The sequence below is a fragment of the Bison bison genome, unplaced genomic scaffold, assembly GCF_000754665.1.
Source record: "Bison bison bison isolate TAMUID 2011002044 unplaced genomic scaffold, Bison_UMD1.0 scf7180017864324, whole genome shotgun sequence".
NCBI lineage: Eukaryota > Metazoa > Chordata > Mammalia > Artiodactyla > Bovidae > Bison > Bison bison.
In genome coordinates, this window is record NW_011494896.1 from 1,957,255 (window position 1) to 1,964,494 (window position 7,240).

A 7,240-nucleotide genomic window follows, 5' to 3' on the forward strand; every position below is an offset into this window, starting at 1 on the left:
CAGGCAGAGAGAAATTGGGAAGTAACAATGTTTTTTATTTTTTTCCCTTTCCTTCTTGCCCTGAACAGCGAAGAGACGTGTGGCTTTGGTAATCACCCTGGACAAACCTGGAAATAAGCGTTTGTCCCGAGTGATGGACTTTCTGAGTCTCTGGGTCTGTTTGAGAGCTTGAGTGAGAGCTGAAATTTGTTTGTCTCCTGTTTGGTTTTTCCTAGACTCCCCTCCTAGGAAATGGAGGGCAGGAGGACTGGGGAGGGAGTCGACTTTTTTTTTCATTATAGTCAACTTCTCCTTCCTTCTACACTGAATGACTCTCCTCCTGCAGAACTGTTTTCATACTCTCTCCTCTGCTGACAATGAATTATCACAAAGCAAGCATACCCATGTAAACCCCATTCAGGTCAAGAAATAGAACTCCACCATTACCACAGAAATGCACCTCATTCCCCCTCCTGACATTATTCCAACAAATACCATCAATTAATTTTACCTGTATTTGAACTTTTAGAAGCATACAGTATGTATGCTTCGGTTGTGGCTCTGTCACTAAACGTGAGATTCCTCTGTGATTTCTTCAGTAGCAATTTGTTCATTTTCACTGTTGCATGTTATCCCTTTGTGTGACGATTGCACACTTTATTTATCCATTCCACTGTTGACGGAGACATGAATTGTTTCCCTTTGGAGCTATTCGGAATAATGTTGCTGCAAACATTCTTGAACAAACTTTTTCTTTTCGGCTGTGCTGGGTCTCGGTTGCTAAGTGCTGCTTTCTCTAGTTGCCGAGATCAGGGGCTTCTCAATGGGTGACTTCTCCATGTTAACTCTCATATTTGAGATATGAAGAGAATGTAAAAGCAGTACAAGGAGGGGGAGGTTACTTCTGAGATGACTGGTCTGAATGCTTAGCAAAGAGGTTTGGGATTTACTTGGAAGGTGTAGATGGCTCCTGAAGGCTTTGGGATAAGATGACGTGATCACTCACACAGACTATTATATTCTTCAGTATTAAAATGGAGTTGGTATTTCATTATGTGGCATAAAGAATCTATATGTCAGATGGAAACTATTCAGTTGATCCTCAAACAGTACAAATCTGAACTGCCCGGGTCCCTTTGTGTGCAGATTTTTTTCACTAAATATATATGCTATAGTAACACGGATTCTGAAATAGCTGAATCCATGGATGTGGAACAGCAGATATCAGGGTGCGGGTAGAGGGGCATGAGGTATCAGTTCAGTTCAGTTCAGTTCAGTCGCTCAGTCGTGTCCAACTCTTTTCGACCCCATGAATCGCAGCACGCCAGGCCTCCCTGTCCATCACCAACTCCCGGAGTTCACCCAGACTCACGTCCATTGAGTCAGTGATGCCATCCAGCCATCTCATCCTCTGTTGTCCCCTTCTTCTCCTGCCCCCAATCCCTCCCAGCATCAGAGTCTTTTCCAATGAGTCAACTCTTCGCATGAGGTGGCCAAAGTACTGGAGTTTCAGCTTTAGCATCATTCCTTCCAAAGAAATCCCAGGGCTGATCTCCTTCAGAATGGACTGGTTGGATCTCCTTGCAGTCCAAGGGACTGTAAAGTTGGGGGGAGGGGCTGTTTCCACTGTGGGGAGACTTGGCACTCCAAACCTCACCCCCTCCCATTGTTCAAGGGTCAACTGCAATCAGAGAAATTTCTGAGAGAGATGAGGGAAAGCCACCCAATAACTAAAAGCATAAGAGCATGTCTTGGGAAGATTGACCCCAGAGTGATTAATGTCATTGGGAGTGACAGCTGTTTATAAACGTTTGACAGATGAAATGGCAAAGATGTAACACAACTGAAGAAAGGTAAATTAGATAATATGACAAATGAGGATGCTTTGAGACTAAGCTATGGAATGATCTCCCAAGGAAGAAATGTAGGAAAACTCAAGTCAGACTATTAAAAAAAAAGAACATGTCAAGTAATAGATAGCACACCGTCACCACTCTACCTGGTGCACCTGCAGGATGAAAGTCGTACAACAGAACTTTCCCGTGTTTAATAGATGTGACCTCAATGAATAATAAATATGATAATGATACCTATGTATATAACATTATTTATTAATGGATGCTAAGTTAATATTTATGCCGTACTCATCTGACCTGTCATTCTTATAAACATTTTGCATGTTTTCCCCCCATTTCAAATAAGAAAAAATAAAAATTTTGGCAATTGAAGACCTGAGTTCACACCTGATGTTAGCATAAATAATTTGTATGACTGAAAAAATGTTAATACTTCAGAGCTTCAGTTTTTCACTCATAAGACAGGAATAATGATAATAGAGGAAGTTGCAGTACGCTTAAGGAAACAATAGGAGGGACTTCCCTGGTCATCCAGTGGTTAAGAATCCACCTTCCAATGCAGGGGACACGGGTTCCATCCTTGGTCAAGGAACTAAGATCCCACATGCTTCAGGGCTATTAAGGCTGCGTGCTGAAACTAGAGAGAAGTCCACACAATGCAATGAAAATCCAGCAGGAAGCCAACTAAGATCAATGGAGCCAAAAATTTAAAGAATAAATAAGAAACAATGGGAAAAATTAAATGAAAAAAATAATTTTGGCTTCCAAACTACTAAACTTGGAGCTAGTACTGTAGGTTAGTCAGATATAGAAAGACAAGCATCATACAATATCACTTATACATAGAATCTTAAAAAAAAAAAAGAATACAAATTAACTTATTTATAAACCAGAAGTAGAGTCATGGATGTAGAAAATAAACTATGACTACCAGGAGATAAGTGGGTGGAGGGATAAATTGGGAGATCGGGATTGGCATATACACACTACTATATACAGAATGGATAACTAATAAGAACCTGGTGGATAGTACAGGGAACTCTACTCAATACTCTGCAATGGCCTGAATGGAAAATAATTTAAAAACAAATGAGAGCATATGTATAACTGATTCACTCTGCTGTACACCTGAAACCAACACAACATTGTAAATCAAATATACTCCAGTGAAAGGTCTTTTAAAAAATGAGGGAGTGGAAATTCCCTTGTGGCGCTAGTGGTAAACAACTCACCTGCCAGTGAAAGAGACTTAAGAGACGTGGGTTTGATCCCTGCATTAAGATCCCCAGAGGAGCACATGGCAACCCACTCCAGAATTCTTGCCTAGAGAATCCCATGGACAGAGGAGCCTGGTGGGCTACAGTCCACGGGGTCAGAGACAACTGAAGAGACTTAGCACACAGAGCACAGCACCAGTGGTTAGGCATTTTCATTGCCTAGAGTCTGAGTTCAATCCCTGGTTGGGGAACTAAGTTCCCACAAGCCATATGATGTGACAAAAAAAAAAAAATGACAGAAAAATCAAGATATTCCCAGATAAAAACTGAGGATGTTTATTACCTTTAGACATGCCCTGCAAGAAATGCTAAAGTGAATCTTGCAAACTGAAATGAAAGGACATTTGAAGTAACTCAAAGCCATGTGAAGAAATAAAGACCTCAGTAAAGGTGAGTACATGGGCAGTTACATAACCTAGTACTAAAGCTGGGCTTTCCAGGTGGTGCTAGTGGTAAAGAACCCGCCTGTCAATGCAGGAGACATAAGAGACCTGGGTCAGGCAGATCCCCTGGAGGACGGCATGCCAACCCACTCCAGTATTCCTGCCTGGAGAATCTCATTAACAGAGGAGCCTGGCGGGCTACAGTCCATAGGGTCTCAAAGAGTCGGACATGACTGAACAACTTCGCACGCAGGCACTCATGCATTACTATTGTAACAGTGGTTTGTGATTTCAGTTTTTAGTTTTCTACATGATTTAAGAGACATTTTTTTTTAGAAAGGAAATTGACTATCTACAGCAAAGATAATAACAATATATTTCAGTGTTTATAAAATATACGAAAGTAAAATGTATGTCAACAATAGCACAGAGGCTGGAAGAGAGGAAATGGAAGTATACACTTGTTCTTATATGTAAAGTGTTATCACTTGAAGCTAGATTGGGACAGGTTAAACAAGTATACTATAAATACAACAGAATTGTAACAAGTAAGCCCCCTCAACATGGAATTTAAAAATCAGTTAGTCCAAAAGAAGGCAGAAAAAGAGAACAAAAGCCAGACGAGACAAATAGAAAACAAATAGCAAGAGGGTAGATTCGAATTCAGGGCTTCCCAGGTGGCACTAGCAGTAAAGAGCCCACCTGCCAGTGCCGGTGGGTGTAAGAGGCACAGGTTCAGTCCCTGGGTCGGGAAGATGCCCTGGAGGAGACTATGGCAACCCACTCCAGTGGTCTTGCCTGGAGAATCCCATGAACAGAGGAGCTTGGAGGGCTACAGTCCATAGGGTCACACAGAGTTAGACACAATTGAAGTGACTGAGCATGCATGCATACAGATTCAAATCCAACCATGTCAATAATCATATTAAATATAATCTGAGTGGTCTAAACATATCTAATTAAAGGGCAGATATCATTAGATTAGTCAAAAAGCAAGACCCCACTATAGGTTGCCTATCAGAAACATATTCAGAATATAAACAAAAAGGCAAAAACTAAATGGGTGGTAAAAAGTATACCACACTAACACTAATCAGTAAAAACTAGAGTGGTTATATTACCATCAGACAAGTTAGATTTCAGAGCAAAGGATGTTACCAGAGATAGAGTACCATTTCATAATGATAAAGGGGTCAATTTATGAACAAGACATAAAAATCTTAATTTTTACATCCTAATTACCCTATCACATTTATGCTCTTAATAACAGAGCTTCAAAATATATGAAGCAAAACCCAATAATTTGAAGACTACTAGTTTTTTTATTTTCTTAGTACAAAGACATGATTTTTGTGTTTGTTAGTCTCTCAGTCATGTCCAACTCTTTATGACCCCATGCACTGTAGCCTTGGGTCTCCTATGTTGTAGGCAAATTCTTTACCATCTGAGCCACCAGGGAAGCCCAATAGAAAGACATACCTATAATTTATTATTTTATATAAACTTCAAACTCATCTCAAGCTATAATAATATTTCTCTTGAACAAGGACATTACTTATAGAGAATGACTAAAATTTGATGTGCTGACACAAATTACTCCCAAATTTTCCCACAAAAAACAGCAGACCCATATGGCTTTAATGGTGAATTCTTCAAAATATTTAAGGAAAAAATAATACTGAATTTACAAATACTCAAAGAATAGAAAAAGAGAGAAGACTTCTGATCTCAATTTTTTAAGATCAGTAAAACATTCATTCCAAACCTAAAAAAGACATTACAAAAAAGAAAAATTACAGGCCAGTGTCTCTTTTGAATGTAAATGTAAAAATCCTGACAAAATATCAGTAAACAGGATTCCAGGGATATTAAAAAAAAAAATGTGATGCATCACAGCCAAGAGGGGTTTATTCCAGGAATAAAAGGACAGTTTAATGTTTTAAAATTCCATGAGTGTCATTCACAACATTAACAGAATTTTTAAAAATAGGGGGAAAGTGCAGTCATGTCACTAGACGGAGAAAGCACATCTGATAAAACTAAAATGCATTCACAATTTCAGAAGGAAGAATCCTCAACAAGGTAGAAATGGGAGGAAATAGGGTTTTTGAAAAATTATCTAGTAATAAAACCCTATAGGTAAGGACTTGCCTGGTGGTCCAGTGGATAAGACTCTGTTCATAGTGCAGGGGCCCAGGTTCAATCCCTGGTCAGAGAACTAGATGCCACATGCAGCAATGAAGCTCTTGTGTGCTGTGACTAAGACCCAGTGCAGCCAGATAAATTGAAAAGAAATTTATTTTTTTTAACACCATTTTCAGTGGTGCCACAGTCAAAGCTTTCTCCCCAACAAGATGAGCACCACAGCTTTTATCATCATTGTGCTGGAGGCCCTACATGGTGCTATAAGACGAGAAATAAACAAAAGATACACTGCTGGGAAAAAAGTAGAGTGATTTTTCACTCGCATTTTACATGACTGTACAAAATCTGAAAACATATCAACTATTAAAATCATAAGTTTATCAACAAGCTCTTTAGATATAAGCTTAAGGTATAGAAGTGAAAGTGAAAGCCACTCAGTCGTGTCCGACTCTTTGAGACCCCATGGACTGTACAATTCTCCAAATTGGAATATTGGAGTGGGTAGCCATTCTCTTCTCCAGGGGATCATCCCAACCCAGGGATTGAATCCAGGTCTCCTGCATTGCAGGCAGATTCTTTACCAGCTGAGCCACAAGTGAAGCCCAACGTATAAAAAAACAACTGTATTTCTATGTACTATCAAGAAATGATCAGAAAATGAAATGTTTAAAAATGCCATTTATATTAGAATGAAAAAATCAAACATCTAGGAACAAGTTTAAGAAGTTTCATAAAGCTAATGTTGAAAACTGCAAAATATTGCAAGTTTGTACTATAGCTGCTGCTGCTGCTGCAAAGTCGCTTCGGTCGTGTCCGACTCTGTACGACCCCATAGGCTCCCCCGTCCCTGGGATTCTCCAGGCAAGAACACTGGAGTGGGTTGCCATTTCCTTCTCCAATGCATGAAAATGAAAAGTGAAAGTGAAGTCGCTCAGTCATGTCCGACTCTTAGCGACCCCGTGGACTGCAGCCCACCAGGCTCCTCCATCCATGGGATTCTCCAGGCAAGAGTACCGGAGTGGGGTGCCATTGCCTTCTCCGTTGTACTATAGAAAGAAATTTAAAATGACCTAAATAACTGGAGAGCAAAATCATGTTTATGAATCAAAAGACTGAATATTGATGTCAGTTTTCCCCAACTTGCATGAATATTTAGTGGCTACTGACAGGTTGAATCTTAAATTTATCTGGAAATATAAAGAATCTAGAATAGCCAAGACTATCATAAAGATGAATAAAATCACAGAACTTATACTATCAGAGTTCAAGATTTACTATAAAGCTGCACTAATTAAGACAGCAGGCTTCCCAGGGGGAGAAGTGGTAAAGAATCCAGCTGCCAAGGAGGAGACATGAGTTCAGTCTCTGGGCCAGTGAGATCACCTGGAGGAGGAAATGGCAACCCACTTCAGTATTCGTGCCTGGAAAATTCCATGGACGGAGGAGCCTGGTGGGCTATAGTCCACGGGGTCACAAAGAGTCGGACGTGACTTAGCAACTAAATAACAACAACAACAGTTAAGACAGTGGAGCATTAGTGCAGGGATAGACCAATATAACAAAACAGAGATCAGAAATACCCTGTATTTATAGTCACTCG